We start from the raw sequence: 27,301 nt of genomic DNA, 5'->3' as shown, positions 1-27,301 counted from the left end.
ATCATTTTGGCTGAGATACTTAATAAAGCACATTTTATGTTATTTTGTTATTTTCATATTTTATTTATATTATTGTTATCATTGTTGTTGATTTGGGAATCATACCCGATAATGCTTAAAGGTTGCCCCTGACAGTGCACAGGGGAATATATGCTGCAAGGGGTAGAACCCAGACTTCCTACTTGTAGCCCTTGAATTATATCTTTGGTTCAGAAGTACATTTTATATCTCTACTCAATTATGAAGAGTGTCTATAAGTAATATGCTCTGATTTTTACCTGTCTTATTCCTTGTTACTTTATATAACACAACACATCCTCCATCAATTGGTTTCATGACCACTAGTGGTCGTTTATTCACAGTTTGGAAAGTGTTACCTTATTGCTTCATATTGCTATTGTGCTCAAATCAGGCCCATAGGCATTATCCTGTTTAAGGGTCAGAATTACCTGACAGGGCACATTTTATTTTATATCAATAGTTACTACTTTAACAAAAAATACATGTTTGTGGAATTTATATACTGATCATTAAGTTCTCTAGCACTACAATAGGGAAATCACAAATACTCTCCCTTCAAATCTCCCCTTGTGTGCTCCTCAAGATTCTTGCTACTCTGTCTTTTAGGGGTCTAGATTATGTTGTCTCTTTAAAATGCATTTTCTTGTTCTTGTACTTAATGTTTATATTTAAAATATATTAATGTGCCATGATTTACAAAGTTATTCAGTATTGAATTTTATACTTACAGCAATAATATCACCAGTAGTATCGGCTTCCCTCCACCAATACTCCCAAGTTGCCTCACACCCCAACTCTTTAAGCCTACAAGATTGACTGGCACATTTTTATGTTTAGTTGTTGAAATTTGGACCTCATGTTGTCAGTGTAATTGAGAGTAGTTTGAATATGTAGCTATGCACTCCTTTATACCAATGACATCCCCAAGTTCTTTTGACTTATCCAAATTATTTAATTCTGTATACCGGGGCTCAGAGTTATCTAGGCAATCTTTATTTAAAATAATGTATTTACCAGTTATTCTACATACCACATGTAAGTGTATTTATCTTCATTTTTTTTACTTTCTTTTAACATGATATCTTCCTGAAACATGTTGCAGTGAGTTGTATGATTTCGTTGTTCCTTACAACTGCAGAGTTTCTCTTTGTTTATATGTACTACATCTTTATGATAATTGTATCTATTGTTGAAAAAACTAGTTTTATTCCCTATCTTAGCTTTTGTGATAAGTGCTACAATGAATAATGGCATACATGTGTCCTTTTCGATGAATGTTTCATGCCATGAGGTAGATATCCAGAGGTGGATTTTCTGTGTTAAATGGAAAGTTTACTGAGAAAACTTCATACTTCTTTTCATAAAGATTGAATATGACAATTTTCACACCAACAGTGGATGAGTTTCTTTTTCACCACAACCACACTAATACAGATTGTTTCCAGATTTTTTTAAATATTATTATAACACTATGATTTCCAAGGTATTGCCCCCCCCATTACCAAGGTATTAATGATTCAGTTCCTTCAGGTATTAAGTGCTCAAACATGAGGTCCACCATCATTGTGACCGTCCTTTTACCAGTGTCCTCAATTTTTCACTCACCACATTAGCATGCCTCTTTGCACTAACAAATTTTGTTTATTACAAAACAAAGGCAAATGGAATTAAAAAAACTTAAATGAACATAGGTCAATTTAATAATCATTATATATCTTCATTGTTTTAATAAAGTCAGTGTCTAAAGATTTACTGAGCTGTGTTTGTGGTTGGTGCTAATTGAGCCATCAGTGTTACTGTTTAGCTCACTGAGCTTTGTTGATTATTATATAACTTTCACATCAGATTTTCTGTGATACTACTAAACTGACCTACTATAAAATTTTGAGGTGCAGTGTGGCCACAGTGCTATACAGTCCAGTATGTATTGATCTAAAAATTTGGTGACTTGGTACTTAGATGACGGTAAGTGATATAGGTGCACATTCTTGTAGAGTATATGTCACTGGGCTGCTATAATTTATAAAGAAAGGTTAATCTGCTAATCTGCTCCACTCTAACCCTCCATCCTATTCTGAGATTATCTCAGAGGTACTAGTCTAGACTAGTCTACATGGGAAGTATTAACAACAATTATTTACTTTTGCTACTAGTATTTTTGATATATGCCATTTTTAGTGGCATGGGGTGAGATAATATTTTATTCATCTTGATTTGAATTTTCCTAATACTAAATGATGATGAACATTTTATCATATACCTATAGCCCATTCATTAGTCTTTTCATAATAAGTTTCTTTTTATTCCTCTCCCTATTATTTTTTATTAAAAATTTAAACACCATGATTTACATGACTATTCATAATATAATTGTTTTAGGCACTCAATGTTCTAATGCCAATGTGACTTGTCCCCTTTATTCCCTCCAGTTTTCTGCTCCTTTAGCTGAAACTGAAATTTGATTTTTTTATGCTTTTGGTGGTTTTTTGAAAATTTTTATATATTCTTGAAATCTACTTTCTATCTTATGTTTAAATAAAATTATTTTATTTCATTTAGTTAGTTTTTTAATTATAGCCTATGTTTATTTTTTCTACCCAGAAACTTATGATTTGTTTTAGTAACATTTTATTTTTATTTTGTTTATTTGTTTTTTCTTTGCTGTTGGCAATGCAATCACATCATTGGTGTATCATACCTATATTTTCTTTAATGTACTTTATAGAGTCTTGTCTGAAACCAATGTCTTTGATCCACTTTAAATTGTCTTGTGTGATGTGTAAAATAAGGTTACCACTTCAATGTTTTTTTAACGTGGTTATCCAGTTTTCCAAGCACTGTGTTTAAGAGGTGGTATTTATTCCATTTCATGCAGAAATGAAAGGTGCTGAAAGCTCCATTGTCCAAAATTAGCTAGCCATATATGCAGGGATATGTACTTGGTTAGTGTATTCTAATCCACAGGTCAGAATGACTATCTTTAGGCTGGAGAGGCAGCACAGTGTTGGGATTTTTACCTTGCAAGCAGCCGATCCAGGACAGACAGTGGTTTAAATTGCAGCATTCCTTATGGTCCTTGAACCTGCCAGGATCAATTTCTGACCACAGAGCCAGGAGTAACTCCTGAGTGTTGCCGAGTGTGACTCATAAACAAAGAAAAAAGAATGTCTACCTTTGTTCAGTACCACACTTTTTTTGATCACTCTAGATATAGTTTCAAGTTTCAAGATTTCTCCAAGTTTTTTATTTTTCAATAAGGTTCTGGTTTCAAAGTATTTTGTGATTTCATAGAAGCTTTATTGTTGTCTGTTCTGTCTTTGAAGAATGCTGTCAGAAACTGGAATGGATTGCATCAAATCATTATAGTATACGTGTAGATAGGAGAGTCATGTTAACAATACTGATTTTTTTTTCAGTCGATGAGCGTGTGATATTTTTGCATTTTCTAAAGTCATCTTCTATTGAGTTTTCATGGTATATCTCTCCCATATGTTTTCTAAATTGATTTCTCTGAACTTAATGTATTTTGACACTATATGAATGGCATATGCATAGTTTTATTAAAGATGTTATCTATCAACCTAATCTATCTTTCGCTCACAGTATCACCTTGAGATTCATCCTTGTATAATCAAAGATTTCTTGTTTTCATTTCTTCATAGTATTCATTTAAATATAGTATTAATGTATTTATACAAACACACAAACATGATTTTTTTTCCTTTTTCTTCCTGATGAACATTTTTGTTCAGCAAAGAATGTGACTTTGGCCTCTAAGCACCAAGTAGAATTGCTGCAAGCACTAGTAAATGTGTCTTCTGTAACATATGTCACTGTTTTATAATAGTCATAGATATTTAGAACAGAACATAGGGTCATAACCTTACTCAAGATAATCAAACACATTTCTATAGTGTTAGGACCAAATTTTACTCCACCAACAGTGCAATAATTTTAATTCTTATAATCCAATTAATTTTCTATTGATAAACAAGACTGCTTGTCAAAACAAGTTACTGAAATAATAGACTAATAAAGACTTACAGAAATCTAACTCATACTAGAATATAGAATACAAAATAAATGTTTTGTTGTTATTGTTTTGTCTTGTGGTATATTGGATAAAACCTATGATCTCATCTAGTTATAGGCAATGTTTTCTTATTGAACTATATGCAAAGTAATTTTTTTTTCATCATACTTGGCTAACTCTGCAGCTCATACTTTGAAAAGCTACAAAACACTAGCCAGGCTTTAGGTAGAGATTAAGGTTATTTTCTAAAAGTAAGCACATTTTCATGGAGTTTAACTTCTTGTAACTTATGATTAAAGTTCTAGCCTTCTTTTTGGAAATGTTATTTGACTATATGTTCAGCTTTTTTGTGGGGAAAGGTTGGGTCACACCGGGTGGTACTCAGGGGTTATTCCTTGCTCTACTCTTAAGAATCACTCGTGAAGGTGCTCAGGATACTATTTGGGATGCAGTAGATTGAATCTTATCAGCCTCATGAAAGGCAAGAGCCTTACCTTTTGTACTATTGTTCTGGGCCTATGCTCAGCTCTTAAGGTTAAGGCAGAGCTCTTTGTCACATGGCATCACAGTATCTCCTTAATTTTTTAATGGCAGTATAGCTATATGTTCCACTAAGGCTCATCTTATGAAACATCATATAATCATAGGAGTGTACTTTACTGAACAAAGATCTCTAATCAAGGGAGTGACTTTTCAATACTTTGTTATTTTGATTTGTCATAGCGGGTGACAAGTCCAGCTCATATTCAAAGGGTAGAGAGAATATAAGCTATTGTGGTGTGACTGAGGAGTCATTTTGCCATTGGGCCTTTCACAGTTGGCCTGAGAATTTTCTTTGGATAGTACTTCTAACTAGATAACCATAATTGCTCTTATGTTATTATAATCATTTTCTTTTCATAAGATAGAAGCAACTTACAGTCCAGTTCCTACATAACAAAATTATGAATTTCAGAAAATACACATACTCATATAAAGACATAATATGTATCAAATAACTTTTATTTTTTATTTTCATTAGAGTAACAATGCATTACAACATCATGGGACTTTCAGTCTATATCATTATAATAAATATATACCTATTTTTAATTTTACTTACTACCTTAGGACTGGAATCAGCCAAAGTTTAATCAACATGTTTGATACCTTGCTACAAAATGTCATTATATACTGGAGATATTTTATGACCAATAATTTCTTTAAGAGGGACTTACTCTCACTTACAGTGTGAATAAGAAGAGATTCTGAACATTAAAGGACGTGGTGAATCCTTTTGAAATGTAGCACACTTTGTTCCAAACTCTCTGAAAGACCGCCAATCGTTATTTAAAACCAAACCTTCACGATAATGGGGAACTATCATTCTCTCTGAGCTGTATTAGACAATTTGGTTCAAAATAGATCTGAAACTTTTAATGGGTATAAATGTTCTTGCACATGGTATGGTGGATGGGCTATGGATAAGATGCTTTGTGCTTTCTGGGAAATATGCCAAACAGTGGCTTAAGGGGACCACTATAAGGACTTTTCTTGCTTGGCTCCCTGACAAATGACATGCCTGCTTAATCAAAACTAGGTGCAATATGGTGGCTGCCCTTTAACAAAACTATAATAGGATACAAAAAGCAGAAAAGATCGGTAGTGGACGTGATTAGAGGGATAATGGAGCTTGGAGAGAGGTGAGATGGCAAATGAGAACATCTCATCCAGAAAGGCTAAGAGTAGGTTAAACTCCATTTTATGAAAATGATCACAGTAAAGGGCACTCACTTCCCTCTTCAGTGCTTAAAAGTAAAAGTTTAAGGGCCTCATTTTTGGATGTGGACAGCCTAGGAATGAAACATGGCCCTGAAACTTACCAACTAGGCTGACTTTGAGCTAGTTATTTCATCTTATAAAGTTGACATTTCTTTACTTGTAAAATGGATATTAATGACACACCTTATGTAACAGGTTCATTATAGTACTTGGCCCTAATATACGGCAACAAAATACATTCACTCATGGCCATGGAGATGAAAAACCCTTGCAGATTTATTCAAGTTGTTCACATTTGAAGAGGGCAAGGAGTGCATATTGTGTAACACAGAAACAAATGCGTAATTATAAAGCTATTTGCCGCATCCTAAAACAGTGGCAAAAAAGAGAATAGAATCAAGCAGGTGATTTCCTTATTATTACCCTTAAGCAAGATCTGAAGGGCGTTATTTCTTTATTTATTTCTTTTCAATAGGGAATATATACAGCTACATGTGGGGTTTGGAGAGAGTTGGAGGTCCAGGGCATCTTTCACTATTCAGTTCAGCCAGGTAATGATGCAGGCCAGCCAGCCAGATCAAGCTTGTCTTCAGTGCTCAATTCTCTAGTACTATTGGGGGGAGTAGTTAGGGAAGACTACAGCCAATAATCAGCAGAGCTGAGATAAAATGGGAGTATGTGATATTGGTGATAAAACTAGAAGCCTCACACTTGCCAACCATATGCTTCATCTCTTTAAGTTGTGACTTCCAATTCAGACGTACTTTGGAGAGGCCTTCCAAGTGATGCTCAAGGGGCTCAATGCCACCCCTTATTACTAAGCTAACCAGTTTGGCAGTTCAATACTTGGAACTGATGGTATGTTGCAACTCAGGTCTTGAAATCCCAGAGACTTCCAAGGTCACATCTGACCATGCTTGAGAGTCAAGGATTCCAACCAGGCTGATAGAAACCCTGTACATTCTCCTCAAGAAGTAATTTACTTAGCCTTTATTTTGGTGTCACTTTCTTTGACATTCTTGCCAGAATTATTTTAATTCATTTTCCTCTAACCTCTCCAAAAAAAAAAATCAAAGGGGGAACTGAGTTAAAGAGATGATGTCTATAAGCCAAAAACACAAAGTCCCTGGAGAAGAGATAACATAAACTGGCAGTGACATTCGGTACAGAAAAAGTGAGATAATCTATATTTTTTCCACTTCAACCAGTTTTCTAGACATTAAAAATATGATAGAATGGATAAGAAGTTAAATAATTGAAACTATGGATATGATCCATTGTCTCTTGCCTCATTCATGAATATTTAAAGTACTCAGTTCTTGGCTAAAGTAGAGTAGAATTTTCAGGTCTCCAGGGACAAAATGTTAGGGGAAAAGTACTATTTCTTCTGTCTCTGCATTGCACTTCTTTTACTCACCATCAGCTATGGATTCTAGGATTATAAGTCAGTAACTAGGAAAGACACAAATACTTTATGACTGTTAAAATCTGAATTGCTTCTTCCTTTTTTAGTTTTGAACAGAACAAATTATATATAGCTGCATTTTCAGATCAGTTAAAATGAGGACAAGTGTGTTCTAATACAAAGACTTCTAATTTAGGGAAAGTTTGTTCATATAACATAAACAATTAAAATTTGCCTTTTTTGTTTGTTTTGGGGCCACACCCGATGGCGCACAGGGGTTACCCCAACTCTGCTCAAATATTGCACCAGGCAGGCTCAGGGGACCATATGGAATGCCAGGGATAGAACCCGGGTCCGTCCTGGGTCAGCTGCCTACAAGGCAAACTTTCAACCTCTGTGCTATCTCTCCAGCCCCCAAATTTGCATTTTATTAATTAGTAATACCTCAAAATTGTTTATCCTATTCTGGCAACTTTTATGGTAATAAAAAGTATTTTTAATAAGCGTTACTGAGATAGACATGCAAATTGGCTATCTTTAAACCCTTTTTACCAGTCAAATCATTTAACTACTCTTTATGACATGGAATTTTTTTCAAATGCTTTCATTTAAATAGCCACTAAAAGGGAAAAACGGAGCACACAAACAAAAGTTAACAAGCAAACAAAAGCCTGTATAACAACGTGAGCTTTATTTGAGTAAATTATTATAATTCTTTGTGCCATAATTTTATACAGGAACAAGAAAAAAAACATCTACTAAACGATGAGAACTTAAAAAGGCTCCATTATGGGTAAGGCTATCTATTCCACTGTAAAGAGAGATCACTTTCCAAGTCTTATTTATCACCAATAGTATTTACTCTTTTCTGTTTCCTTACTTCTATATATATATTTTAAATTTTCCATCCTATTGAGACTCCCTGAGATACAGCCACACAGCTATTTTTTGCCTGCCAAATTTAGACAACTACTTAGCACTGAGTTTTAGCCTTTCAAGAATATATGCCAGTACTCATTGCCATTAGTTATAGTAAGTAGTAGAAGTAGCTGCAGCAGCCGCAGCAGCAGCAGTAGTAGTAATGGTGGTAATGGTGGTGGTGGTATTAGTATTATAGTAGTAACAATAGAGTGAATCTTTTTCTTCTTAAAGCAGTTTATTATCTTCAAAATAGAATTATTTCCATGATATAGGTAAAAGTCTCTTTCCAATAGAAACTTAGAGACTGGCAAAAAAATACTCTATTCAACTGAATGCTGGTGATATATCACCCATAGTAACCAGTGGCAAAATGTTTACAACAGTACATCACAAACATGTAAGTTTAGGTAAGAGGCATGTCCCCTTATTAATTTTAGGGAAAACAGTATTCAAAGCATAAGTTATAATTATCATGAAGAGAATGAATAACTAACTTCCTATTTTCTTTTTCTGCTGCTTTTCTAACCTAAATATTCCCCATATTCTCTTCTGTCATCTTTCCTGTGGCTCTCCAAGCTTCTGAATCATATCCCATCTACAACAAAAAAAAAATGGACTGTATAACACAGAACCACCTACGACTTCCTCTGGACACACAATATGCAGCAGTTTTTTAATGGGAAGGTTAAAGGCTATCTCATTTATTAGCATAGTGATTCAGTTCATCCATCTTTTTTATTTTCCTCTTGTTCTTCTTTGGACATATTTCCTCCTTTCTGTCTCAACCTTAGCTCAATTTTTTTATTATACTGATAATGGGAAGTTTTATTTTATACCACAAATAAGGAACATAATCTTTATCTTCTTGAAGCAAATAGTCCACTAAGATACTTGGCTTCTCAGCTTCTTATTTTTAAGAGAAGATTAGCCTGGACCAACATTAGGGCAACTGGAAGAGGACACCTAGATGAGAGCAAATAAACTTATTATATTTAATTTTTTTAAATACAGAATGCTTCTTTCTTCCATAATCTCTTTTAGAACTATCAAATACTTCAAAATATTTCAAAGATTCTCATTGCTGACTAAAAGTAATAAATATCTATTAGTTTAGAAACCTTATTTTTTTTCTGCCATTTTATTTGAGGCCACATTCAGCTATTTTTGGGGGTCTACTCCTGTTATCAGTGTTCAAGCTCATTCCTGGTGGTATCCAGGAACTAAGCAGTATCCAGGATCATCTTGGGCTGCCCATATGTAAAGAAGTCATCTTTCCAACTCAGGACTTCCTATTCTTTTGTAATGACTTAACTCCCAGAATCTGCAAACAATTTTCAATATGTAAAGTGTAGTCAGACATAAATAAACTTAAATTTTGAAGTTTGAGAAGGAAATTAAGATTCTTCAGGGATTGGGGTCTGATGTAATGGTATCACCCCTAGCAGGTTTTAGGAGATGCTATGGTCTGCTTTGCCAGGAATTTAACAGAGGTCGACCATGTGAAAGAACTAAAATTCTTGACTATATAGTTTTAAAACTTATTGTGACCATCACACAAATTTAAACAAACTGAATGAAATCATATGAGTTTCAATAATCCACTCATTTAAATATGTTTACTTTGGGGGCTGGAGAGATAGCATGGAGGTAAGGCGTTTGCCTTTCATGCAGAAGGACGGAGATTCGAATCCCGGCATCCCATATGGTCTCCCAAATCTGCCAGGAGCTATTTCTGAACATAGAGCCAGGAGTAACCCCTGAACTCTGTTAGGTGTGACCCCAAAACCAAAAAAAAATGTGTTTACTTTTTCCCCTGAATAAAGACTTTCTAGAAATATTAGAAGCCACAGAAATGGATGAATTTAAGTGGATGTGTTTCCTGATTTGTTATGAGATGCATGTCTGACCAAATTTCCATCCATTCATCACACTTTATGGTCCTTTAAATATCTCTGGGTACAGTCCAGCAGGCCTCATTACACTTTTCACCCTTGAGTACCACACCGATGGCCTAGTTAATCCCCAGAATTGTAGAACTCAAACAGCACTGTGTCCTTGGGTCTTTATACTGAACCACCCTTTCACCTTTGCCTCAGAATCAGACAACCCACACTCCTCCAGAGCACTAGTTGATTTGACAAGTTTGAGAAGTTCCTGAAAACCACTTGATAACTTCCTGAGCACCAAAAAATACTTAATCATATCATATAATATAAGGAGTCCAAAGTTGTCAAAATCATATAAAACATGAAGGCCAGAACTGTCAAAATGTCAAAATTATACATAAAAAACATTGAATCATGTGTCTTAATATTGACTAATGCTTTCCCCCAAAACAAGACATCTGTATAGCTAGTTTCTTTTCTATATTCTCATTCATTTTATTTTCCTCCTTCCCTAAAATCTGTCATCTTCTGGTTCTGCCTCTTCTTTGTTAACTCCTGATGAGGGAAGATAAGGAAGAGGGAGTAGAATAGATTCTTTTAGAGAGGCCAGACTAATAATATTACAGTGGCTAGGTCATTTGGCTTGCATGTGGCCCACCAAGATTTTATCCCCAGTACCCTACATGGTCCCATGAGCACTACCAGGAGTGATCCTAAATGCAAATCCAGGACTAAGCCTTGATGCCTCCAACCCTCATTCCCTTACACGAAGGGGAAAAGAATAGATCTTCTTTGCATGGTAATACCCTGAGTTGATATTGCTAACTTTGGTTTGCCATACACTTTGAAACTGACCTTAGGGAATGAGTTTAATATGTTGTATTCTCCCATGACCCACCTTAATGTTTTTACTTCCCACTGACATTCCCCATTGACTGTCATATATTTTTCTCTGATACATGCCACACCTTCCCAAAACCATTTAGCTTCCAAAATACTTTTAGACTTCTATTGGCACAGAATATAAAATATCTTCAGTTATATCCTCAACTCCCTCTTCTAAACAAAATGTTGGTCATTTCAACTAGAGGTTTTTTCAGAAATGTCTGAACATTATCCACCTAAATCTATTCTATTCTAACATCACAACCCTCCATGGCCTGGACATCAGGGACAGGAATCCTTATGAAATTAGGGTTGGTAAAGGCAAGCCAAAAGTCCTCTAATGTTCACTAAAATTAATTATTTTATCTTTTACTGATGCTCTCAGTACCAAAATAAGGGTTAAGATTTTAAAATCACTCAGTTTTCCTTAAGTGTGGTATTCATAGCAAAACTTCTCCTAAGAAATACACATCCTTCCTTCTCTGGTTCACTGATGTCTTTATGATGAGTAAGAGATAATGAGCTGTGCAATAGCCATTGAGTAACTCTATTGGTATTCCTATCTTTTGGGAAATATCATTCACCATGACTTGATTCCTTAGTCCCAAACCATATTTTAGTATTATTGTAGTCACATAAAACCATGTCGAGTTGTAGCTTTGTGAGTGACTTTAAGAAGACAAAGATTTTTTCCTGTGTTTAATAGATATCTTAGTGACATGTGCAATGCATTATTCTAAGATTAAAAATAAGATAGTAACTAAAGTCTAAACTAGTGTTTCATTTACAAACTCATATTTGTGCTCGCTTCGGCAGCACATATACTGAAATTAGAAACTCATATTTTTAATTTTTAATTTATTTAATTAATTTATTTTATAGGGTTTTTTGGGGGGGATCACACCCGGCAGTGCCTGAGCACTATTATTCCTGGCTCTACCCTCAGAAATTGCCGCTGTCAGGCTTGAGGGACAATAAGGGATGCCAGGAATCAAGCCCAGGTCTGATGTGAGCCAGCAACATGTAAGGGAAATGCCTATTGCTATTACTCTGGCTCCATTATAAACTCATATTTTTTAAGGCAGCGACATAACATTAAAAAAGGATAAATGAATAATGCAATGTCATGAAGATAGGAATTACTAGATATAAGGGTAGAAGCGTCTTTCTTCTTTTTCTTTTTTCTTTCTTTTTTAATATCTTTATTTAAAAACTTTGATTACAAATATGATTGTAGTTGGTTGTTGTTGTTTTTTTTTTTTTTTTTTTGGTTTTTGGGTCACACCCGGCAGCGCTCAGGGGTTATTCCTGGCTCCATGCTCAGAAATTGCTCCTGGCAGGCACGGGGGACCATATGGGACACCGGGATTCGAACTGATGACCTCCTGCATGAAAGGCAAACACCTTACCTCCATGCTATCTCTCCGGGCCCTGTAGTTGGGTTTTAATCATGTAAATAACAACCCCCTTCACCAGTGCAACATTCTCATTCGGGATATTGGTGGTGGAAATCTTTCTTTTTCTTTCTTCTTTTTCTTTCTTTGTTTCTTTGTTTCTTTCTTTGTTTCTTTGTTTCTTTCTTTCTTTGTTTCTTTCTTTGTTTCTTTCTTTCTTTCATCTTTCTTTCTTCCTTCCTTTCTTCCTTTTTTCATTCTTCCTCCCTCCCTTCCTCCCTCCCTCCCTCTCCCTTTCTCTTTCTCTTTCTCTTTCTCTTTCTTTCTTTCTTTCTTTCTTTCTTTCTTTCTTTCTTTCTTTCTTTCTTTCTTTCTTTCTTTCTTTCTTTCTTTCTTTCTTTCTTTCTTTCTTTCTTTCTTTCTTTCTTTCTTTCTTTCTTTCTTTCTTTCTTTCTTCTTTCTTTCTTTCTCCCTCTTCCTCCCTCTCCTTCCTTCCTTCCTTCCCTCCCTCCCTTCTTTCCTTACTTCCCTCCCTCCCATCCGACATCCCTCCCGTCCTCCCTCTCTTCCTTCCTCCCTTCCTCCCTCTCTTCCTCCCTTCCTCCCTCTCTTCCTTCCTTCCTTCCTTCCTTCCTTCCTTCCTTCCTTCCTTCCTTCCTTCCTTCCTTCCTTCCTTCCTTCCTTCCTTCCTTCCTTCCTTCCTTCCTTCCTTCCTCTCTTCCCAGGGTTTGACACATTTAAGATATATTATATGCCAATAGACTACACCAGGCCCGAGTAAAGTCATTTTTACAAAGTTTGTGACAGACATGTTAAAATATAGAAATTGTGTCAGGCTTTTCCAATCTGATTTAGAATAATCAAATATAATTATTTATTTATTATTTTCATTCACAGGCAGATTTTTAGGAGTTTGAGGCCACTTCTAGCAGTTGTTGAACAATCAAACCATATAGCACAATAATAGAACCTGAGGATACAGTGGTGAATAAAACCTGCAGTGCCAGAAACCATCAGGTCCTTCCCCAACAGTGTTTGGAAGGTTACCAGAGTCACACTTGGAAGTGCTCATTACCTTTTAGGACTTTATCTAGTTATGTTCAGAAGTTATGAGGTTCTGAAAATCAAACAAGGGCCTGTCACATATAAGCTATAGAAATTAACCTCTGTACCATGGCCCTGATCCCAAAAAATACCTTGATTTTTACTTTGTTGAAAAGAATAAGCATTATATATATATGTAGACATATATGTTGACTATAAATAATACACATGCACAGTTTCATATATATTTCACTAGTTCTCTTTTTCTTAGGAGTTAGGAAGAGGGGAAAGAGTTTATCTTCTTTAAGGAACATTTCCTAATCTGGTCCATTCAGGCCTTTTCAGGCCTTCTCTCTTCCGCCTCCATGGGTCCTACATACTTGAACTGCACTGGTATGTTTGTGACCTTGTATCAGGACTCTTATTACATTTGTAGACTATTCTTAGTCTCTGCTAATGAGATCGCTCAGAGTTCGCTTTGAGTATCACATCTTAATCACTTGATTTCTGCAGACGTTTCCTTTCTCCAAAGAAACTCTTCAAAATGCCTGCTGCTCTGTGCTCATTAACCTGGGAATGGCTTTTCTAACTCCAATTTGAAAATTCACTCCAACATCTGAGACTTCTGTCATGATCAGAAATTTCACGCAAGTAACAATGGGAGGAGAATTTTAGACTTGTGAGTGTGGGAAAAAATAAATCAATGTCCAAATTTCTGTCCGCTATACGATTTTCCCTTTGTGTAGAAGTCTGAACTTACTCATTCACAATATAGTCTAATAAAGAGATGCCCTCAAATTCCATTTAACCTTTTCATGAATAATAACCTTCTGGTGATTTTACTATAATAAATTGGTTAGATAAAGAGCAAATAAATGCTTGCAGTGATACCTTTGCCTCAACTAGTATGTTATTGGGTTTTTAGTCTATTAATATATTGTTACTAATTTGAATACATAATATATTGGATGTGGATTTCCTGATGCAGGCAGCTCTTATTTAAACAAATCCAATATAAAATTGGAAATAACTCTGTATACACATCTACAACACTTTCCCATGTTCTGATGTATATTAAATCAGTGACCTGTGTTTCAGCAAAGTTGCTACTTTGATAAATCCCATTAGAGATCTTTCAGATGCCTACATCTGATGCAGAGCCAATGAACAGCAGCTCTTTTCCTCAACCTGGCCAAATTTTATGTGCCCAAGAATGCACCTGCTGCTCTGCTCTGCTTTAAAATAGCTTTAATAAAGCAATTTATAAATACTTTTGGTTTTAGAGTACCAAATTCCAATATTTACTCCACTCTCAAAGTATCAAAGGAAAAGATAGCATCATCCAATATGTATCTTGAATATACAGTTGTGTATAAATGTAATTCTTGTGCTGAGATTGTTCTAAGAAATTTAGATTGTTTTAAAATCAGTGATAGGCACTTAGCAGAAGAAATAATGTGCAGTTTCTTTGGGATAACTTATTGAAGCAATTCATAGAGACTCAGTCTCATGTCCTGGAATAATGACAAGTATCTCATGTTGCCTTATTCTTCTATAATACAAGAAAGCATTATAGTCTGCCAGCCACATTCCCATATAATGGCTTTTTTTATTGAAAATGTGGCCTTCAGCAAGAGCTTTCACTTTACTAACTATAGTGTATTGCCCTCTCTATTTCTACCTTCAGTGAACTACTCAGACCATTTTAAGGATCAGTTCTCTGTCAGAACTTCAGCGAAACAAGGAAGATAATTTGCACTTGATTTGAAGTCATCATTTCTTCAAACGACATGGCTATAAGAATTGATTTTTTTGATTAATCCAATCTCTTTGTGGATTCAGAAATATCCACAAAGTAGAAAGACAATTTAGAAACCAGAGTTTGGAAAAGTTCTAGGTAGAATATACAATGCAGTCATCTGATTCAAATATGGGACTTATCTACAAACGATTATAGCAAATTTTTCATCATCTCAAGTTAGTGAAAAAGATGAAAGCTCTGATTTATATGACTTTATGACTTTGTTTTTGCTTGGAAATGCTAGATAACTGAATTTGGATGGGAAAAAATCTCAACAGCTTTATTTTAAAACATAATTATCAGGGAGGAAACTTAAGGTATTATAATATGTGGTAAAACTAGGCACAGGTCCTGGAATAAGAATCAAACTGATTAATGAATATTTTCAAAAATCTACACTTATTAGTGGAGTGGAGATTTTTTGGTTATTTGAAGACATATGGAGAACATCAACAGAATGTTTAGAAGAAGGTATTTAGACCTCTACATTGATAGGTGCAGGTAGCAAGCATTTTTGTTTGTCTCTTCATCACCTCCAAAAAATTAACTTCTGATTCTCTTGTTTCTTGTAACTGTAACTCAACAACAAGCCTGCTCATGAATTACTGACTTATTATTTCTCTTCTATTAGTTCTCTCACGTGTCAGAGGAAGAGTTTAAAAGTCTAAGTCATGCTTTATTATTTTTCTTTTTTTCTTTGTTTTTAATAATAATTTTTATTTGACCAAAGTGGATTACAAATCTCTCATAGTAATGTTTTAGCTATATATTGACATTATTTTTCTGTATTATTTTCACTATACTTTATTATACCTCATCATATCACAATAAATATAAAGAAAATATTTTTATTATCAACCATATATTTATTTGGACATTAGCTTCAATAGTAGCTATCTTAATGGTATGATCACATCCTATCCCTCAGAAACTGTGGGTGTGATTTTATTTAGAAATAGTAAATTTTCTCATATGTTATTAAGTTGAAGATGTAGATATTGTAGTATCATAGAAGATTCAAACTAAAGAAAGAGACTTACAGGATAAAAAAAAAAAAGCAACCTGAGAATTTAGCTTATAGTTATCTAGCCACGAACCAAGGAAAATCTAGAACTCCCAGAAGTAATAAAAAAGTATCTTTTTATTTGGGGGAAGCTTTGTTGCCTATAGATTTTAGATTTTATTTTTTGTTTGTTAATTTCTTTTTTATTTTGAGCTACAAGCAGCATTCAGGGATTACTACTGGCTCTGTGCTCATAAATTAATCCTAGCAGGCTTATGGGACAATATGGGATGCTAGGAATCAAACTCTGTCAGCCATGTGCAAGACAAACACACTACCTGCTGTGCTATTGCTTCAGCCCCTTTATTTATTTATTTTATTTAACAATTTTAATTTACATTTATACATTGTTGAATTTTAGATATACAGTGTTTCAACACCAACTCCACATGTGTCAGCTTCCCTCCACTAAGTTTTCCATGACCATCCCCTCACCAGCATGCCATTCAGACAAGCTCCTTAATTTAAGTTTGATAGCTAAAGTTTGGGTCTTCTGAAGTCAGGGTTCTTGACTCCATGGTTTGTATATTTAGTTCTATCCTTCCTTAACATCACCAATGTACCTGAATCCCATTGAACTTTATCCCTTGTTATTGCACATCTGTCTTTCTCCCCCTCCATCCCATTTCTTTTCTTCTCTTCATTATTTTCTGGGGCCAATAGTGTCTAGGAGAATAGAAATATTTTAGCTCTTGGTTGGGGAGACTAGGATGGGCCACATTCAGCAGTGCTCTAGATCTTGTGGGATGCTTTCAACAGTGTTTTGTGGTGTCTATGCCATGCGAATGATTGAACCTGGGACTCTTTAAGCCACCTTTCTTATTCTAAATTTCTGTTGTTTAATCCATAGATTTTGTTTGAATGGTTCAGAAAACCAAAGCAAATTTTTACACTCTCCATGCACACCTCATACTCTTATATACGCTTACTTTATTCCTACTAGACTAACCTATCCACCCCACCTCCATTCCATATTAATTTGTCAGTGTAGTGAGCTTCTTATCTATGTTTCTTTTGCTCTACAAAAAGACAGATACTGGTATCTTATAAACAAGGAAAATACATTTCTCACAGTTCCAGAGGCAGGAAGTCTAGTGTCAAGATGGTTGCTGGATAGGGTAAAATCTCTTTTTTGTGTTGCAGGCTCCTCATTTCATCCACACATGAGGTTAATGTATGGGAGCTCTTTGGACAATCCAAAACACTAATATTATTTACAAGGACCAGGTGATCACTGATTCCCTATATAAAGTCACCTCCCAAAGATCTCCTAATACCTTGTGTTCACTGTAGGCATTAACACATATAAAGTTAATAAAACCTTAATATACAAATCATATATAGACCTTAATACACACTAAGATATGAAAATGTTTTATTAACTGCATTTATACTATTTTTCTCCTGGATGCTTGATGTGTGATTTTTTTCTTATCGTTTTTGAAATCACACATTTCTTTTATCAAATGGATATTGAGACTAATTAATGTAATATTTCCCTCCAGTCATCCCTATATCATAATCCTTTTGTTTTCATAAATACACCTATCTAGTCAATCTTTTCTGAGTGTTTATATAGCTCTTTATTAAAACAATGTTCCATGCATTCAACTGTAATTTCTTCATTGTTCAATTCACTGAAACAATTTCTGACATTTGGTCAACACTTACATTAATATTAATAGAGATGCAACTCAGAAAATATGAAGGAGGTTAAGGTGATTTTATTGCATATTTAAATAAATTTTCATGGTGCTGGAATGCAAAACCATGTCTCATGCATGAAAGATATGTGTTTTCCCATTGAACTACATTCCCATCAGTTTGATAGTTATTGGTCAGAAGCAAGCAACGGTTTTGTAAGAAAGAAACTGGGGTAGGTATGGATTTTTTGTTTTGTTTTGATTTTTGTTTTGGAGTCATATCCAATGTACTCAGTGGTTATTCTTGGTTCTTTGCTCAAAACATGCTCCTGGCAAACTCCAGATATTATATGGGATGTTGGGGATTAAACGGGTCTGTTCCAGTCTGCCACTTGCAAGGCAAAAGCCCTACTCCTGTGGTAACTCTCTGGCCCCCCAAGGGACATGTTTTAATTTTTTAAAAATATTGTCTCATGGAAAATTACAGGGAATATTTAAGATGTAGGAAATAAATATAAGCTTGGAACCAAATTGGTAACAATTGCCGAAATAGTACAGAACAAAGTATATAAATGATTGGATAGTTAAATTATAGTCAAATCTTAATTTATGATGTCATGATGATGAATGTCTGAGATTGGTTAGATAAAGATGGCCAAGATTTGTTCTGCTTATTTGCAGAAGTCCATTGATTGCCATTAAATGGAGATAAGGATTAATAACACTTGGGTAAATGTCAACTGTAGGCAACATAAGATAAAAACAACAATTCTCAACTGCTATATTAAAAAGAAAACTTGCTAGGCTGGAGAAATAGTACAGGTAAGACTGACCTGCTTAAGGACAACCCAGTATCACATAAGGTCCCTAAGCCCCATCAGGAGAGATCCCTGAGCCTGGAATAACTAGGTCTCCAAACCTGCCCTCCCAGACAAACTAAACATAAATGAAAAAGAAAAACTTTCTCTCTGATAATACGTCAATAGTCATTATCTAGCAAACAATACTACACAAAATCTTTCTGAAAGGGTCACCTTTAAAGTAGGTTTAGGTTTGAATGTAATAATTTTAAATGGTAGGATATATATCATTATAGTATATCATATGGTCATAATACTACAGATCCTGTCAAAAATGTAGACTGATACAGAATAAACGTTCACTTCCCTTTAAGGGTGCATGTTTCCCATCACCTGTGTCCCCAATATCCTTCTCACTCTCCCCCTGTCCTTCTCCCAGAGGCAGACATTTCCTTTCACTGTCCTTCTCTTTTCTTCTCTATTTATCTTTCTCCCTTTTTAATATTGTGGTTTACACTATTGTTAATGAAGGATTCCATTTATTATTCCCTTTCAAGTACTCCTTTTTCTTCATAATAATCAGTTCTAACTATCATTGACAATTATATCATTTTCTATGTTGTCTACATTACTAGAAATTTAAGGAGATTAATGAAAACTTCTGTTCTGACTCAGAACTTTAAGAAGGCAGCTCATTACATCACCGTCGTATCATCTAAAAGTCCAATAAACTAGAAAATTTATCTGTTTGATGAGCAGTATGCCTTAGAAGTGGCTTTGTTAAAACCACTATCATAGTACATTTTTCAGAGGTTGGAAAGAGCTCTTGTGAAGTATCCTTGGGGAGTCTTTGTAACTTTCTCATGACAGTAGCTAATGACAGCAATGAGATACCCATGCAGATCCTATTTTGAGGCTTGTTTTTTGGAACTCCCAAAGACAGAATCTGTTGAGATATCCTCTCATGGGATATAGTCTGTGTCATAAAAGTTATTTCAGCATTTTTCATCCTCTCTGACTTCCCATGGATATCTATTGTTATTGTTTGCAGTATATTTTGAAAATGAAAACAATCAGGTTGAAGAAAAGGTCTACTGTTTGTATTTGTGGGCATAAATGTGGAATAAATATATATATACAACACGATGAATGATATTTTGTATCATTTATCTTCACTGTGAGGAGAGATAGTGTAAGTCACTGATGACTAGGCTAGTCCTGATTCATCTTTCATCGCTATAATTATGAAGATAAATGCCACATTCACACAGTTATCAAATGTCCTTTCTACCACAGAGATTTAGATCAGTTAGGGGGTCAATCTGGTAGTAGTATTTGAAAAACAAGAAAAATGTGTATGAATCATATCATTTTCCCACTTATCTTGACACACAAAGTTACTAATCTAGGGTACCACTCTAAATGAAAAAGATAAGTATGTGGCACGTATGATATGCTTTATGGATTACACTCATGATTCACCTTAAATGTAATCTAGATATTGATTCATTTTCAAAATTTTAGATTTATTTATTATATTCCATGGCTTTGGGCAGATTCATCACATCACATATGAGTTTGTTTCATAGATGGCCATAAGAAAGGCAATGTAAAAAATAAATAAATGGGGCCGAGCAGTGGTGCACGCACTAACCTAGAATAGACAGCAGTTCTATCCCCCAGAGTCTCATATGGTCCCCCTAAGACCGGAGCTATTTCCTAGCACATAGCCAGAAGTAACCCCTGAGCCTCCAAAACCAACCCCCCCAAAATAACCAACCAAATAAATAAAATACTAAACAAGTGACTAATTTTTGACAAATAGTCTCATGACTGTAAAACTGTTAAGCTCTATAATTCAAATAACAATATTTGAGTTTGCTATTGTTAAAAGAAAAAATATGGAGCTCTTAGTTTTCTGTGATGTCTGCATAGTTGAATTGTAAATTTTGGGGAGAGGAAGTGGGTAAGTAACAGATAATTTTTGTTTATGAACCCTGTTTTAAGTTAATAATAATGACCCTTATAACAGTATATATGTTAAACGTGTTTTATATTTGAAACATTGTTATTTAAAAGAGTCAATTATAGGGTTTCATAAATTCATAAATCCAATGCTCTATCTTTTACCAGAGTATCAGCTTTTCTTCACCATAATCTCCCTCTCATTCCACCTTTGATAAACTCAGGTCTATAGGTCAATTCTAATATTCTTTGGAAGAGTCAGTGGCTGTCAATTCCTTCTAGAATTTAGTAGAGGAGCTAAACTATTTTTCTGTTGGCAGTTGGCAGATGTGGCCAGAGACTTATAGGTCTTCAGGTGTTGCTTTGCAGGGAATGGTTGTGGCCTGCATGCATTCATGAAAACCGGAGTTTTTAGCGTATAGTTTGGTCCCACTTAAAAGATTCATTTACTCAAATGATTTGAGTTCAGACACTGAGCTATGCCATTTCTGTAAGAGGATTTTCTATGAAGCTTTGGACTTCTGTGGCTTCAAGCAGAAAGGATAATCTGACCATTCTGGGAAAATTTCAGGGTTTACACTGGTATCAGACTACAGTACCTGGGAAGAGTCAGCAGTTATCATTTTCTTTTGGAGTCAGCAGTCAGCTTTTTGTTTTTTAGTAGAAGGGCTGGACCACTTTTCTCCTTTGCCAGTGATGCCCCTACTCCACCTCCTGCCCAACAATAGGGTCTCTTGATGATGAAAATGGTAACTCTGGGACCGGAGAAATAGCATGGAGGTAGGACATTTGCCTTGCATGCAGACGGATGGTGATTAGAATCCCGGCATCCCATATGGTCCCCCGAGCCTTCCAGGAGTGACTTCTGAGCAAAGAGCCAGGAGTAACCTCTGAGTGCTGCTGGGTGTGACCCAAAACAAACAAACAAACAAACAACAAGAAAATGGTAACTCTGGGTTTAGAGTTGAGCTTAGATACTTGGAAGAAGACATATTTATTGAGCATACTCCATGGCCAATCTAGATTTGTTCATGCAATTGGAATAGTGATTTTTCCCAGTGAATTATCTATTGTTATGAATATATATGCTATTAGGCAGGCAACTGAAATATGTGTGCTAACACAAAAATCATTAGTAGTTATTTGATAAATATTTCTTTGTTTTCCACATTCTATTAAGGTATCATTAATTACAACTGTTGATGACAGTTTTAATCATGCAGTAGTCTAACATCACACCTACTACCCAAATATTTGCTCCTTTTAACAGTCCTAAGACTAAATATCTTTTTAATTATTTCCATAGGGAATTCATAATTTAATGTGTTTTAGAAAATTAAGAGAGGCAAAGATTTTACAAATTAAGAGAGAAAAATATACCACAAGAAACCCTGGAATAATACATGGCAGAAAGTTATAGAACCCTCTTTTCTATAACATATTGGTGTTCAAAAAATTATACTAGGCAAAGGAATAGGCTGGGGCTCCTAGGATTTAACATATTTTGTTAACACATATTTAGTTGTTTTTTCCAAACTCAATTACATTATCGAATCTTCTTATGTCTTAATTTGATCTTATAAACTACTTTATCTTATAGTCTTTTTTGTCCACCTTCTCTCATTATGAAGGGGTAGGATAACATACTGAGAATGTTTTTCAAGTGATGGTGTATACTATAAACAAATATTGAACTCATTAGTATTTTTTATTTTAGAAATAGATAAATTATTGGAAAGTAGAAGGGAAAGGAAGAAAATATCCCTAGTAAAGGGTGAGAGTAGTATAGAACAAAATTTTTATTAACATCTTTCTTGAAGTGAATTTTTAAAAAATAATATGTAAAAGATTAAGGTAATGCGTATCCATAATATTTATTTTCCCATGTTGGTATCATTTTGATATGGCAAGGAATATTCAGCATCAGTTGATATTTTTGTAAAATCAAGTAAACTATTTTCCAAGTGTTTAGAACAGTGTTTTGGGAACAGATTGATATAAAAAAGCTGGTGGTCAATGTAGAATAAAAAAATGAATAGTTTGGAGAGGAAGATAGACTTGATGATTCTATGGTTTTGTGAAGTGATGGGGAACAAGGAACTGTCTTTTGTTAAACTTAAGATGACATCAATGTTACAATGTTGGCCTTTGCCTGTATTTCATCTTCAGTGAATGGGCATCCATTGTATTTTTCTTTTCTTTCATCTGTGATTTCTCAGTTCTATACTAGTTACGTGATGTACTGAAACATCCTTAGGTAAAGAAAGGAGTGATAGCTTATCAAAAACTGTGTAGTATAATATATTTTTTAGTGTTTACCCACTTTTACTATGAAGAAAATAAAGTATAATAAGGGAGTAATGAGTGTTTGGACAAAGGAAAATATCTATTTTAGGACAAATATGTAGGGGAGGCCTTTTAGAGCAGATGATATGAGGAGATAAAGAAAAAAATGAAAAGGATGCAAATCATAAGATGTCTAAATGAAAGGTGGTATCATTGACATGTGAATGCAGAAGTAACTACAGATCTGTTTGGCTAAAAAGGAATCAGAAAAGCTAAATAGCAAATGCAATGTTCCTAAGAAGCTGCGTGCTTTTTCTTATTGGAGGAATAATAAGGAGTCAGTGAGATGAGTAGGAGTGATAATGATAGTTGAATAAGATAAGAGATCTTATTTTGTTTTGTAGCAGCAAAAAATAAAATCTCATGAGTCAATGGAAGATTATTCAGAAACAAAAGAATTCATTGAGCATTGAGTGAAGAGTGAATTTGTTCTGACTCTCATCTTTAAAAGATCCCTCTCCTAAATGATAAAAAATCTTAGGAAATACAAGAATAGGAGCAAGGACACCAGCAACTGGATCAGGCTAATGGATTAATCAATTATCTAGAGAAGTGGTTTCTAACTCTGCAAACTAGCACCAGCACAGATAAATGTACTTCAACTCCATAGAAAAGTTACTGTTGTTTCACACACAGTACACTTGCATGGTGTAGTTCTGTTGTAAATATTGGCCTATAAAATTTATTTATAAATTATTTTTTGAACTATGTTTTATTATTTTTCCCTAAGTGGTCAGTGAAAAATTTCTCCAATGATATACAGTTCTCAGGTGTAAAAAGGTTAAAAATATAATGAAGTTGTGAATATATGGAGATGAGGCAAATGACAAGACTGTTAATATATAGGATTTCCAACATATAGACAAAAGAGATAAAGTTATAAAGAACAGTGTTAATAGGATTCACAAGAAGCTTAGGACCAAAAGAAAGGTGAAAATTTAAGGCAGCTTCAATTTGAGCTACTAAGAGAATGACTTTTGGAATTAAAATTAAAGGAGGGTGGGCAATAATGAATGGATGAGTAGACTTATTATTAGAAGGTTCTTTTTAAGAGATAAAGTTGGCCTTGGAATCAAGAGCTCTATTTTTGTGAGGTTGATTTTCAGTGCATCCAAATAGGAATTTTGAAAACGATATCTGAATCTCTAGCTCTGCATTGCTGGATAAATCTTGGGCAGTCTTCAGTTTATAGCTAATGTTTGAAGATATCGAGTATTTACCTAAAGTATGAATATAGATGAAGAACTTCACTAAGTGGTGTACCCAAAGGTTAGTGTCTAACCTTTTTCAAATGGAAAGTAGATCTAGCAGTGAATGATAAGCAGAGTGACCAATGAAAGAGTCTAAGAATGGATAGTGCTTTTCTAATAGCTAAGTGTAGCTCTATATCAGGAAATGGGGATTGGTCCTTTGACAAATGTTGCTTATTTATATCTAATATTAGAATGAAAGTAGAGCTTCTTGACTTAATAATGAACCTAAGTTCTCACCTCCCACCTATACTTTGTGACTCTCAAAACATGCTTTGTTAACTTATCCTCACAGTATTATAAATTATTATGTAATAATTTAAATAACTATAATTTTGAATTTTATACATTATTATATCTTGCTCTCACATTATTATAAAACCCACACACCTTAATATATACTTCATGTTTTGCTGCAGTGTAGATAATACTTCTTAATTCAAATCATGGTATTGGGACATATTTTCTATAAGATAGAGTTGCAGTGCTTTGCTAAAATCAATAACAAAAATTCACAGATCATCTAAATAAATTTCAATTACATTCACCTTAATTATATAATTTATTATCCATGCATTATTTTGGGGTTAAATCTCTTACATTATGTTTCATAGAACGCAATCTAAAATAAAACAGCAAAATAATCAATCAGTTTTGAAACTGACACCATCAGATTCTGACACCTTTTTCTTTTTGGCTTCAATCACAGACCCACAATTCATTCCTCCCCATTCCTTGCCTTCCTGTTCTTTCTCATTATCCTCAGAATGATTGATTTCCATATCTGCATTGGTCTCTAGGTGTTTATTACTATTAATATGAAATTTTCCTATCTCTTGTTGATTTTATTCTTTATAGTTTGTTCAGTTTGTACCTATATTTTATGGAAATGAAAACTGTTAGTGTATTATATACTGCTTAGGAAAACACAAGCTCTTTATCTTTGTGCTTCCTTATTTCATGCACTTACTTTTTGTTTTTGTTTTTGTTTTGGAGCCAAACCTGGCAGCTTTCAAGAGTTACTTCTGGCTCAGGGGTTACTTCATGCACTTACTTTATGGCCCTCCATCTCAGATTCTAATTTCTAACCTGTCAGTACCTTGGGAGTGGGAGGAGAATGAGATGGGGAACATGGAGGAGGAGAAGGAATCTATCTCAATTGTTCATTAGATTTGGTGTGTGGGGGCGAGGAAGGTTAGGAGGCCAGGGGGTGTTGAAAATCCCAGTCGAAATTTTCCAGCAAATGTCTTCTTCAAACTTCTAATATCTCACTTGATATTAATCGTTCAGTGTATTCTGTTAAACCACTTCCTATCCAACTTCAAAATCCATGATTTTATTTGCTCTAAAGAGATGGTTCTGATCAGAACAGTGGATCTGAGAGAAAACGTGACTTGCTTAAGGTCATGCATTCAATAAGTGGGAGCCAAGTAGAGACAACAGATCTTCTGACTCCAAATGCACTTTTTTATTGGCATTAAATGCTTTGTTCAAAATGGCTAGTGGTTAAAATAGCTGCCTTGGCTATCTGCCCAGGAAGAGTGCTATAATACAGTAGTGAGTCAATAAATATTGTCACCAATGTTGTCAGTGGTGATGGTAGTGGCAGCAGATAGAGAAATTGCTGAGTTGTCCTAATGGATATTTTCTTTTTTTCTTTAGATTGGCAAACAACACATTGCCTATTTACAGCATAGAGACCACAATGGAGAGCTAGGTGGGTGATGATTTATGCTAAATCTTTTCCACAATATGCTGAACACGACAACTGCAGTTAATGTGAAGTGGCTCATTATACACTGTCAAATCCAATCACAGCCATGACTGGCTTTGCTAGCACGAGCAACTTGTGGAAGCCCTGGCACTGGAACCACAACCGAATTTCAACGAATAGGCTGCAATATAGCTGAAAAGACAAATTCACTGAGTCATATTTGCAAATGTCTTGTATGTTTCTCTTTGCCAGTTTAGAAACAACCTTCCTGTTCCCAGCCTGACACCGGAGATGACTCTCCCAGGGATTCACTTCTCTTGTGAGTGCTTCTTCTTTTGGTCATATTTTCTGGGTTAAGGATTTGGTAAGGGTGGCTGTGAGTCAGGAGTAGAGCTGGAAATGTAACTCTAATATGGAAATCATCCCAGATCTGTCTCCTCACTTAAACATTTACCAGAATGTCATGTCAAATTCCATGCCTTTAACTTCTGCCACAGAACTGAACCTGAATATGAAGCTTCTGCAGACATAAAGAGATTGGGAGGCAGAATTCAGAAACATTCACTTTCTGCTCTATGACTTACTATCAGAATATTTTATCTCTATTGAATTACAATAATCTGGAAGGCAAGATCCAGAATTGAAGTTGAATCAAATCTCTATGAACCATGGTAGCCCCTTTGCAAATATTTATAAATAAATTAAGCACAATAATTTTTTAAAGTTTTATAATTCATTTCCAATTGGGACTTCATCTTTTTGTCATGCATCTTCTAACATAGTGTCCTATACATAGTTGGTTGAAACTATGTTTATTGAAGGGCGTAAATGATTCCACCAATCTGATATTTCCCTCTGATCAAGTTATAGGCTCAGCAAACCTTTTTCAACTACCAGAGAGTGAAAAGTAATGCTTCCAATCTTTCTTCTTCAGGCTAGCAGGAATAATGCATTAAAAAGTGGTTGTTTATTTTTGGAAGGAAAAAGCTAATCTGAAGCTATTTTCTTTATTTTATATTCAAATGTCTATAAAATGAAAAAAAAAACACTAGAGACCTATTCATTGCTCACAAATGACTTATGGGGTAATAATGTTCTTGCTTTTCCAGCTGTGCTGCACTTTGGTACTATCCAGGGTTTAATTGAAAATATGCTGTGACCTTGGTTTTGTTCACTGGGCATGGGAGGGTATAATTGGCATGAGGCCTCTGAAGAACTCCCTTTTAACGAATGTCATTTGGCTAATTTGGGGTTGCCTGTGGGAAATAATGTGTGAAGTCCTGTAGAACAAAATGCATTTTATCTACATGCAGTTCACAAGAAGCTAATATATTATTTTAAAATAACTTTTTATTTAGCCATACCTATT

At 34.7% G+C, this 27,301-nt stretch overlaps 1 protein-coding gene across 4 annotated transcripts in view; it reads left to right on the top strand.

The window, feature by feature from the left end:
* Positions 1-27,301, top strand: part of LRRC4C (leucine rich repeat containing 4C) — a 1,094,185-nt gene that overhangs the window by 1,037,091 nt on the left and 29,793 nt on the right. For 2 of the 4 annotated variants that reach the window (XM_049779635.1, XM_049779636.1), the window contains 2 exons: positions 25,881-25,935; positions 26,185-26,251. The exons of 1 other annotated variant lie outside the window; for it this stretch is intronic. The gene's annotated coding sequence lies outside the window, so the exon portion shown is untranslated. The remainder of the gene's footprint in view (positions 1-25,880; positions 25,936-26,184; positions 26,252-27,301) is intronic. One more of the 4 variants, XM_049779638.1, reaches the window with a different exon arrangement.

Source organism: Suncus etruscus, chromosome 9, assembly GCF_024139225.1.
Source record: "Suncus etruscus isolate mSunEtr1 chromosome 9, mSunEtr1.pri.cur, whole genome shotgun sequence".
In the NCBI taxonomy this organism is placed as follows: domain Eukaryota; kingdom Metazoa; phylum Chordata; class Mammalia; order Eulipotyphla; family Soricidae; genus Suncus; species Suncus etruscus.
This window is presented reverse-complemented; position numbering and strand designations above follow the sequence as displayed.